Source organism: Equus przewalskii, chromosome 15, assembly GCF_037783145.1.
Source record: "Equus przewalskii isolate Varuska chromosome 15, EquPr2, whole genome shotgun sequence".
Classification (NCBI taxonomy): Eukaryota; Metazoa; Chordata; class Mammalia; order Perissodactyla; family Equidae; genus Equus; species Equus przewalskii.
In genome coordinates, this window is record NC_091845.1 from 63509889 (window position 1) to 63521776 (window position 11888).

General features: G+C 39.2%; 1 long non-coding RNA gene across 5 annotated transcripts in view; it reads right to left on the reverse strand.

Moving 5' to 3' along the window:
* Positions 1-7371, reverse strand: part of LOC103558016 (uncharacterized) — a 76975-nt gene extending 69604 nt beyond the window's left edge. For 3 of the 5 annotated variants that reach the window (XR_011527550.1, XR_011527548.1, XR_011527549.1), the window contains exons 1-2: positions 7241-7357; positions 6840-6961 (exon numbers count right to left, since the gene is read on the reverse strand). This is a non-coding gene — a long non-coding RNA (uncharacterized lncRNA). Of the gene's footprint in view, positions 1-6451; positions 6677-6839; positions 6962-7240 lie in introns of those variants that run through there. The other 2 variants (XR_011527551.1, XR_546624.2) reach the window with 2 other exon arrangements.
* Positions 7372-11888: the final 4517 nt, after the last annotated feature.

Below are 11888 nucleotides of genomic sequence, written 5' to 3' on the forward strand. Positions count from 1 at the left end.
TGACGACATTTAAGATCTAATCTCTTAACAATTTTCAAGTATATTACACAGTATTTGTTAGCTACAATCACAATGCCGTAAGACAGATCCCCAGAACTTATCTTCTAACTGCAACTTTATACACTTTGACCAACATATCCCCAATCCCCCCACCTCACAGTCCCTGGTAACCACCACTCTGCTGTTTCTATGAGTTTGGTTTTTTTAGACTCCACGTATAAGTGATAAAGATTTGTCATTCCTCTGTCTGATTTATGTCACTTAGCACAATGCCCTTAAGGTCCATCCACATTGTTGCAAATGGCAGGATTTCCTTCTTTCTCAAGGCTGAATAATATTTTATTGTATATACATACAACATCTACTTTCGCATTCATCTGTTGATGGACTCTTAGGAAGGTTCCACATTTTGGCTCTTGTGAATAACGCTGCATTGAAATTGGGATTGTAGATATCTTTTCGATATCCTGTTTTGATTTCCTTTGCATATATACCCAGAAGCGTGATTACAGGATCACATGGCGCTCTATTTTTAATTTTTTGAGGAACCTTATTCTATCTTCCATAGTGGCTGAACCAATTTACATTCCTACCCACAGTGCATAAGGATTCACTCTTCTCAACATCCTCACCAATATTTATTTCTTGTCTTTTTGATAATAGCCATTCTAACAGGTGTGAGGTGATATCTCGTGATTTTGATTTGCATTTCCCTGATAATTAGTGATGTTGAGCATCTTTTCATGTACATTTTGGTCATTTGCATGTCTTTGGAAAACTGTCTATTCAGTTCCTCTGCCCATTTTTTAAACAGATTAAGTGTTTTTGTTATTGAGTTGTATGAGTTCTTTATATATTTTGTATATTAACCCCTTATCAGATATATGCTTTCCAAACATTTTCTCCCATTCCATAGGTTGCCTTTTCATTTTGCTGATTGTTTCTTTTGCTGTGCAAAAGCTTTTTAGTTTTATCTAGTCCCACTTGTTGAGGTTTGCTTTTGTTTCTTGTGCTTTTGGAGTCATATCCAAAAGATCATTGCCAAGACCAATATCAAGGAGCTTTTTCCCTATGTTTTCTTTTAAGAGTTTTATGGTTTCATGTCTTATATTTAAGTCTTTAATCCATTTCAAGTTAATTTTTGTGAGTAGTATAAGACAGGAGTCCAATTTCATGTTTCCACATTTAATTTCATTTAAAAAGAATAGTAGCAGGATTGCTCGTGTATCACATATGTGGAAACTACTTTAGAGAGAAACCAAGATATGCAGGACTAGTTAGCTGATTGATCGTTTAACTGGCTGATTACTATGAATGTTTCTCAGTCCTATAGCAAGATCGAGGCCAATTAGGAACATTTGTTCCAAAACTGACTCTGTTACTATATGTGTCCAAAAGAAAAACACATTTTAAAATTATCCCCTAAACAGATCTACCTGTAAAATAAACATAGCTTACCTGCTACTCTTGGTATAACAGAGAGGATATAAACATGTTTTCTTTAATGGAAAATTTTTGCACATATATTAAATAGTCAAATTCTCACCTAAATATAATATTTTCCTATTATTATCTTCTAGGCATGACTTCTATAGACATTATGCCTAGTTTGTAATAGCTGTTAGGAAGAAGGGCATATTACCAACTTCTACAAAACTGAAGAGCCAAGGCAATCATCTCTAACACCAAGAGCTAGTAATTCCATACCGCAGATCAACTCATTCAGTTACTAACAGGTTCATTTTGAAAACTGCTTTATCTTGAAGAATTCAGCTGAGAAATTTGTTGTTAAAATTTAAATATTCTATGGGAACTTTGTGGAGACTTTTTTATGGCCGAAGTGGGCATTTGGAAACATTTTCCAGATTAAAATTAGAAGGGCCATGCTCCCTGATGTCAAATGAAGAGGTCCCGGGTAACCATTTGTTCATGGATTGCAGCAGATTCCACTTTCCCTTCCAAGGCAAATCATGTCACTGCCCTCGGGTCTCTTCTCAACCCATCTTCCTGATGAGGTAAGGTTTCTTCCCATCAAGCTTCTCGAATTTCACGAGAGGGTGTCAACATTATCCAAAGAGCAGCAGAACACTAAAGCCATAATAAGTGTGACAGAACATTTCCAGTCCAAGTGCTTGTCAAAAAGTATAACTTCAAACTCAGTGACACTCAGAACTTATCAAAATTTTGGTCAAGGGAAATAATATTTCTGGAAAATTGCCTGAGGAACAAGTAGTCCATCCACTGCTCTAACATTCAAAACAAGTTATCCTCAGACTGAACCACACCACTACAGAGCTATATATATAGGGCCTTCTCTTTTCTGTACTCTCTTCCCCCAAGGAAAAATTTCCAACTGCTTTTACTGAGTCATACTGGTATTACACCACCACACACACTGAAGAATGTTACTACAGGGATACTGTTGAAAACATTATTCACAACATACCCTATGTCATCCTAAAAATGACCTACAGATAAAAAATTACTCTCAACAATTAATAATACATTGCTTCCTTTGAAAAATTGGTTTGTTTAATCTTACAGATGTGTGAACTGTGTGTCTTGATTGCTTTCTTCTTTTATTGATTGCCAGAAAGTTCAGAGGCAAATATTGGTACCATTCCCCCAGGACCTTACAGTACAATTCTGCATTTTAATTTTACCCCTAGCTTTACCCTATTTACCCTTTACCTTTATTTTTATTGTTGTTGTACTTTCCTTGATTAGTTACTTTCATCTGTTGTAGAGCATTTTAGCAATCCTTTTTTTTTTTTGGAAGGATGATTCTATTAAAAATAGTTTAATTCACTTAACTAAGCACTTGACATAGCATTTTCTTAGGCACCATGATACCTTTTGTATGACTTATCCTATAATCCAAGTACCTTAACTGGGATCTGAACATTTGATTTAAGCGGAGGCAAACATTCATCGATAACAAGCACGGATTAGAAAGTCTCCAAGGATTTTCAAGATCATCAAGGAGGCTACACTGAAAATTTTTGAATCCTGGCTATTTTTTTTCCTTAAAATAAACAAAAGCTGGTAAAGAGCCATTATTTCCCTCAATAAATTAAGTACATTTTTATTTAATTATACATTTATAAATATAAGTTACATCTTATTCCACAATGACTGAGGGAAAGTTTCAGAGACAAACTAAAGCTTTGATAAAATGTTCTCAAGATTGAATTTGGGACTAGGATAAGGAGAAATTACTAAGTTATTTCCTTGATATTAAGAGGGCTTCAAAGAGAACCATGCTCTTCCTCATCAATAACAAACATGCGTTTAGTATTTACAACACTGAAGTCTCTGTTCCCATTCTCGAGAGGCTTGAAAGTCTCATTCCATTTCCTATATAATATCACAGAAGAGGTAAATTTTACTAGCTGTTTTTCAGCTTTCTTCATCTCTACTTTTCTTTTTACTGCATGTCTAAGTCTGAATGCTCTCTTGCGTTTCTTTATATCCAACATACTTTAGCTAACTATCCCATATTTCAGGATTAGTGAACTAAATTTACAAGGTTAACTGAGATTCTTTGCAAATTCACATGCTAAAATGAAGCAAAATCAGTTTTACTTCAAGATTCTCATTAACGTGTTACTTATTTTACGTAAAATAAGACAATAACTTTGAGAACTACCACTTTCCATAGCATGGTCACATCAGTATGGATCATCACTGAGCATGTCTCCTTTTTTGCCTCCGTAGATCTTCATCTCCATGGTAGTAATGCAGCCAGTAATAACACAAAGTGCAATGAGGGCACCACCACCATGCCTGTCATGACATGGAATCCATTACCAAAGCTGATCATGAAATCCATTACCTCCTTGTTCAGGGCTCTCTTCACTAGCAGTGACTGATGGAGGTCACTTTCATCAACAAACTCATGATGCCAGGAATTCAAGAGCCTCCCTCATCAAGACACTAGGAACAAGAGCAGCCTAGCAGTGGTTTTGTCTTTTGACATTGTGTGAGAAACTCATGCCTGGAGCACTACTTGACAGCCACAGATACTTGTAATCAAATTTCTCCCTTCAACTTCTCTGAAATGTTCAGCCTATATAGCCTCATTAGTCCCTCTCCACCAAAGAAACTCCTGCTTTCTGCTGAAACTCAAAGAACAGTGACCACCAGAATTTGCTTGCATGGAAGTTTCAACCGAAGCACCAAGGTACTACACATTTCAGTTACCACAGTGTGCTGTCAAACAGAACAAAATGTTGATTTTCAAAGCAGGCAGCATAGAATCAATCTGAAGACTGACCCTCAGTGAAGATTTAAAAGAATAAGCAGAGAGAGAGAATTTGTGAAGAAATTTCTTTGGAGAGAACTGTTCCCTTACTACAATTCTCAAGCCCCACTTTATCCTCCCATTACCAAGAGGCAGGGCTAGCATGAGTTCTCCTCTTCATCTCAAGCCAAGATAGTGGCTTCACTTTATCCATATTAGCCAAAAACTGAAGACAATCTAGGTGATCATCAGCAGAAGAATGGGGAAAAAACTGTGCTATAGTCATAAAAGAGAATACTACTCAGCAATAAAAAGGAAATACTGATACATATAACAATGTAGTTGAGTCTCAAAAACATTTTAAGTGATAAAATCCATACACAATAGAATAAATACTAAACAATTTCATTTATCACAAGCTCTAGAACATTAAATCTGATCTACAGTGGAAAAACAAAACAAAAAAGTGGTTGGTTCTGGTGGGTGAGGGGTGTGGGGCTTAACATTGAAGAAGTATGGAAGAACTTTCTGAGACAACGTCTATCTCTTGATAGAGTTTGGATTACACAGGTGTAAGCATTTCTCAAAACTCAATAGAAATACACTTGATATGTACATTTCATTGCACGTAAGTTTTACATCTAAAAAATATAAACATATATTGAACTCTAGTTAATAATAGGCATATTGAAGTGTTCACAAGAAAATATACAGATGTCTGCAATTTATTTTGAAATGTATCAAAAATTAGATGGATTGGTAGATACATAAAGAGATGAATAAATGGATATATATGTAATAAAATGAGCATAGTAAAATGTAATGGTAGATGGTAGGCATATGGATGTTCAATGGAAGTTTTTTCAACTTCACAGCATATTTGAAAATTGTCGTAATAAACTACTGAGGGAAAATACGTTGGTGTCTTCAATATGTCTCTTGTAGAACCTCATACCAGTCTCCCGGAATTAGACAAGCACAATGGACTAGTGCCTGTCTCTGGCCTGCAAAATCAGAGGGCAAGAGAGCCAGGCTGGCCAGATATTTTGGCAGTAGAGCAAAGGTTGCTGCTGTGTTTGATTTGCCCCACCAGGCAAGGACAAAGGATGTGTAAGCATTTCCTGTGGACCAGGTAAGGTTCTACAGGAAAGCAACTAGCTTGGAGCCACTGTGACTCCTGCCCAAGATGACTATATGGGAGGGCAAAGGCTAGAGGAACAGAGGATATTATCCACAACAGGAGATTTAGAGTCACAGGGGCCCAGCAAAACAGCCTCTGAAAATCCCACACAGGTATTCATGACAGAAAGTATCCACTTGCCAGACCCAGAGAACATAGTCATCTTATACTAGTACTGGTCAAGGAAGACCATCTTCCACCTTTTCACTGATTTCTGATCCACTGCAACTCTACAATGGTCAGTAACAGCAGCTTGCTCAGGGGAGGTGGTAAGCAAACAGTGTCATCCCACTCTTTTCCTCCTGAAGCACATAACCAGCCTGACCATGCCAGACCTGAAGAAGTTGGCATGGATAATGGGGAAGGAGGGTAGATATGACTTATCTTAGAATAAAATCAGAAGTACTATTTAACATGTTAGACTGGGCATTCTAACTTCTTAATCAAAATGCTGTCTTTTAATTTAAAGAGACTATAGGACTCTCAGTTGTCCAGGAGTACCAGAAAAGCTATGGATCATAGTGGCAGGGAAAATAAAATCCCACACTAAATAAATTTTAAAGGACAATAGATGTAGTGGATATTTTTCATGTCCTACCCAGATCCCCTCCTTCAGGTCACTGCACCCACTGTGCTGTCAGTGTCGGCTGTTTATGGCTCACAGCAGCCTCCTTCTCCAGAGAACTGCCTTCAGCAGAACAGAAGCCACCTCACCCAGATGTCATCACTGTCCATGACTACCTTCCAGTAGAAAGTGGCCAATGACAGACTCAGAGTACAAAAGGTGGGATTTCAAGGCGGAGCTCAGTTCCATGGGGCACCATGTGCACCATGAACCCCATGGGACAAGGCTGCTGTTAAGCTTCAGGCAAGCCCTCAAGCCCACATCCTGCCTTAGTTGTCTTCCCCTGTCCTATCGTGCTTCCTTATTCCCCTTCTCCTAAAGTTACCCTCAATAAGTATCTTGCACTTGCACATGAATCTGCAACTCAGGCTCTGCTTCTAGAGACCCCTACCTGAGACAAAAATAAAGCTGAATTTTTATTATATTGTGCCCATTCTAGAACAAACAGCTTGACATGAATGCACAGACAAACTCTCATCTGTTGGCTGATCTTCCACAGTCTCAGCGCCCTGTTTATTACGGCTTCCCCAGCTCTCCCCCATCCATCAGGTAAGTGTGCACAAGCTTTCCTCAGTCCAGCCTTTCTTCATTGTCTCTGCATCCTCATTTGCCCTCAGACTGTTCTGCACTTAAAAACAAATTCATTTTTTCATTTTTCTCTTCATAGAAAGTTCAATTGTAAAATTTTAACATATTTGTCTTTTTTAAGGGGAAAAAAAAAAACCCTATATCCTTCATGTATAGCAATTTTACATAAATACTGCACTGAGGGTTAAATGTGGGTCCCAGACCTCTTTGTTGTAATAGTATGATCTCCAGCTAGTGGACAAACCCTGGTCATGGCGGGCACTGTAGTGGAGCCAGGACAGACAGATGGGGCAAGTGCTGCTTCCAATACATTTCTCAGATGAACCTGGGAAAAAATCATTCATAATGTTAAATAAAAACAAGAAACAATATTGAGGGCATGCAGCCACCTAGGAATCAGGTCATCAGAAAATGTGACCCTTGATGAGTGCATTGACCATCAAAGAAGAGGGCCAGTTCCGTGGAAGTTACAAAACAGAGCTAAAGTACGGTTTAATTATAGTTAATCTGGAGAATTTTTTTTCACTATACTTTCAATGATTGAGGTTAAAAGCTAAGCTAAACATTATAAAACAGCTATGCTATAAACATCACAGCCCTTTACCTCAGGAATCTATTTATGTCCCTTGGAATGGGGTCAAAATTCTGGAAACCACAGTCACATCTTTTTGGTGAAAAATTTGTACTGGAAATTGTCAGGTTGGACTTAACACATAAAGGGAGGAAATGCGAGCTGCATGGGGGGCGGGGCACAGTGAGGTAACAGAGAAATAATTACACAGGGTTTGGGGCCATGCAAAAGGAGAACTGGGAGATAAATACTCAGCTATCAAGAGAGGAAATGTACTCAGGACCTATCCTCCGTTCTCACTGTAAACCTTGAATATGTTACACATCATCAAAATACTACAGGAAACCCTAAATTCAAGCCAGAAATGTCAGATATTTATAGCAATTTCCAGGATAATCTTTAACACATTCCCCGCTAGGAATTTAAGGATCGAGTTTCTATAACTGGTTCAAGTGTCTCCCAGAGGTTCTGGACCCCGATTTCCTCAAGTATTTAGAGGAAAAATTTATTCTTTAGTTTGCCATGTTTTGTTTCGTTTTCCAAGTCTGGTCCTTGGAGCTTTGGTATCTAAATCAACTGGGGAGCTTATTAAAAAATGCACAATCCAGGGACCAGCCCCAAGGCCTAGTGGTTAAGTTCAGCGTCCTCCTCTTTGGCAGCCTGGGTTCGGTTCCTGGGCACAGACCTACACTACTCATTGGTGGTCATGCTGTGGTGGCAATCGACATACAAAACAGAGCAAGACTAGCACAGATGTTAGCTCAGGGCAAATCTTCCTCAAGCAAAAAGAGGAAGATTGGCTACAGATGTTAGCTCAGGACGAATCTTCCTCAGCAAAAAAAAAATTGCACATTCCAGGCTCAACCAAGATCTAATGCTTCAGAATTCTGAACTTGGGGCCTGGGGATTTCATTCATTCATAACAAGCTTTCCAAGTGTATCTGAGGCACACTAAATTGATGCATTACTGAGATAAAGAAGAACTGAAGACTATCGCTTCTCCTCTGTTTGACCCCGAAGTCAAGAAGGCAAGAGTAGGGACTCAAATCTCCCTAGTCTATGTGCCATTTCCAGCTCCCAGTGATGCAATGTTATAAGATATCCAATATTCCTGGAGAAGTCCACCAAGAGTAGAATAGACCACTGTTCCTCTAGATGCCAACTCATAATAATGATTTTTTAGTGTTTTCTGGAGGCAGCGAAAGTTTTGCACACTTTCTAAGAAGGAAAACTTCTCCTCAGGAAATTATTAAACATCTTCTGTCTAGAATTTCACTTGGAAATATTCATGCTACTTCACTTTTGGAAACTCTTTCACTTCTCTTCCATTGTTCTCTGAGTCAAGGCCTGGATAAACTAAGTCTTAATTGTACAACTCTTTAGTAAGAATTTATTAAGCACCTACCATGTGCCAGAAATGGTGCTAACTACTATAAATACAAAAATGAGGAGAAAGAGCCCATGCTGTCTGGGACTCAAAGACTAATAGGAAGAAAAGGCAAGTAAACTGATGATTATAGCTCAGTCTGATCACCCTCAACAGACGGCTAAGAGATTCCAGAAAGATGGTATCTAAGTCAACTCAGGAATTTCAGGAAAAGTTTCTTAGGAAATTCCCTGTCTGTGAATAATGTAGAAGCACAAAAAAGAATTTACCTCTTAGACATGTACGAGTGCAGATGGCCAGAGGACTTATCAACATATTCACCCCATATGAAGAGGGAAATTTATGCAAATCAGATGTCAAGAGTACCCCACAGTTCTCTAAAGTAGCACACAAAAAAGGCTCAATGAAGCTCTGGTGTTCCAGTTACTGTGCTGTATAACAAATCACCCCAAAAGAGCATGGCTTAAAACAAATAATCACTCATTCTCTCATAGTTTCTGTGGGCAAGAAAGTCTTATCTTTGCTCCACGATCTATCTGGGGTCTCAGTCAGAGGACAGAAAGGCTAGGGCTGGAATCATTTGAAGGCTCATTCACTCACGTGTGGCAACTGATGTTATTGTCAACCGGGGACCTCACAATGCAGGTCTCTCTATATGGTTACTCTACATGGTTAGTCTGGGTTTCCTCATAGGATGGCGGCTGGGTTCCAAAGACAAGCATCCCAAGAAGAAAGAGCCAGGCAGACACCGTGCTCTTTTTATGACCCAGCTTTGGAAGTCCACAGCATCACGTCTGACATACGCTATTTGTCAGAGCAGTCATAAAGTCCTCGCCCAGATTCAAGGAGAAGAAATACAGTCCCCCTTTTTGGTGAAAGGGGTGTTAGTCATATGATAAAAATAACATGTGGCATGGGATATATATACATATATTTGTACAGCCATCTTTGGAAAATATAATATGCCACATCTAGATTACTAATATAAAGAGAATTTTGGAATATCCAGCTCAAGTGTGTTATTCAACATATAGAAATAATAGAACAGAAATTATTAGCAAACAAATCTAAGTGGTAATAAAGTATATTTGTTTGAGACATTGTTAAGTCAACTTTCTATTTCGTCTCCACATCTATAAACACACATGCCATATCTACATATGCAAATATACTCTTTCATGACCCCATCATATAATACCTTTCAGAAATTTGAGCTTTTTAAAACTCTGCGGGAAATGTGCCCAGCATGTTCTAAAACTTGTTGCAATAAAACATAGCGATGATAACCCAGGGTCCAATTTTATAGATCTATGACTAGGAAAATATTGTTACTCCAGGTCTAGCTTCTTGGCCTTCCAGTTCCTTGCCTGATGAACGTGTTGACAAATTGCTCCCTCTGCACTCCACAGAGTCATTAATCGAACTGGTCTGAAGTTTATCATAAAAGGTTCTTAGATAGTTTCTCAAGAGGAGGTCAAAAGCTATGACCACATGAGTAGCCACTGTTCACACTGCCACAGTGTGCTCTGCACTAGACAGGATGATTCATACGTGGCCAGCCTGGATGCTTTGACACCCAAACCAAAATTTGCAAGAATAGAGCACACAGCATTGGCTGCCACTGCACTGCTCCCCTCCATTCTCCCTGAAGGTTTACATTTAATGCCTGCCCGACAGCCTTTCTCTGCCACGCTGCTGTTACAATGACACATGCTTTATGCCTGACTCAGTAAGGGAGGGAAGACAGGCACCACTGAGATGATGGAGAGGGCCCACAGCTTACCTTTAAACTTTCCGGGTGCCTACTGCACCTGAGTAATCACTGATGTGACCTGTGAAGTGTGACCCAGTACTGTGCGTTAAACTTCAACTCTAATCCTAAAGTGTATCTTAGGGGATTTAAAGCCAGAAGTTTCTCATCTAAAGGACATGAAAGCATCATATTGATCCACCAGACAATGTTAAGAAACAACGATATGGCCCACAGATGTTTGCAACCAGTTAAGGATTAAGAAGGGGAAAAATTCCTCCAAAGTCCAATCTCTTTAAATCTTTCAAATTTCCCAGGGTAACTGAGACAATAACCCTTGCTCTCAATAGTTATAATAAAACAAGGACGTCATTTAGACTGAAAGCTAATGTATTTTGGTAGCTCTATGGATGGAGTTTTTTAAGAAGAATAACTGCTTGGAGCATTAGCATTAGAAACTGGACCCCAAAGTGACAGATTTAGGCATAAAGAAAGCTTTTTAAGGAAAATTGTGGCTTTTATAGAGGTCAGATGCCAAAAACATCCATTACTCTCAGCTCTAGCGATTCTTTTAGGCTTAAATGTTAAAAAGATTATGAATAAACAGATACAGATTGGCCCCAGAAAATGGTCGTAATGCCTCATTTATAAAACTCTTTGACCTTTACAGGTACTGATTTGAAGCTAACCCCGGAAGTCATCTTGCTGATGGTTAAAATGATTGCTATATGACAGAATGAACCCCCTTCATGTGAAAAGAGTTTGCCAGCCTGTGGGCTGGGGCACAGGTGTCTTCTACAGTCCCACCGCCAAAACCCAGTCCATTCAGTGAGGTTCAGTCATAAAAACAGTGGTAGTCTGTATCTACCCCAGCTTAGATGATCCAGGTAAATGCTCAAAGGTTTAAGGTGGTATTTTTTTTCTCCCCTTGCTGGTCTCCAAGACAGCACCTGGGTATATTAAAAGTATGGCTTGTATGACCTTATGGTAATGTGAGTGGAGGAAGATGAAGTCCTCAAATTTTCAGTGTTCTTTCAGATGGCATGGAAAGAGATCTGGAATAACATCCACTTAACGTTAATTATAGTTCTATAAGGATAGTGATTTTTGGGAAAGATATTTTTGCTCTTGTAGTCTTACTTTTCAACATCGCTTGTTCTTTTCCTAATTTATATTTATTACTGTAAAGAGTTGGTCTTAGCCTCTCCCTGGACTGTGACACTGAGCCAGTGTGAGACTGGCCTTTGGATAGGGGAGGGGGATAGGGGATAGGGAATAGGATATCCCCTTTGGATAGGGGAGGGGCTAACACTCATGCACCACCCCTGGATGGAGGTCATGGTTCTAACAATTTACCTCTGGTTCTGCAGCCTCTTCCCCCTAGAAGACCCTTAGCTCTCTTGGTTCTTTTGCATCCTATTCCTGGGACATTCAGGAATATTCTTGGTTCTTTGCCTTCAAGCATGGAACATGGGGAACTGGGAGCTCTGTCCAGGCTCATCGACTTTTCTGTCTTCTGCCGTCACCTCTGCACCATTGCTCCC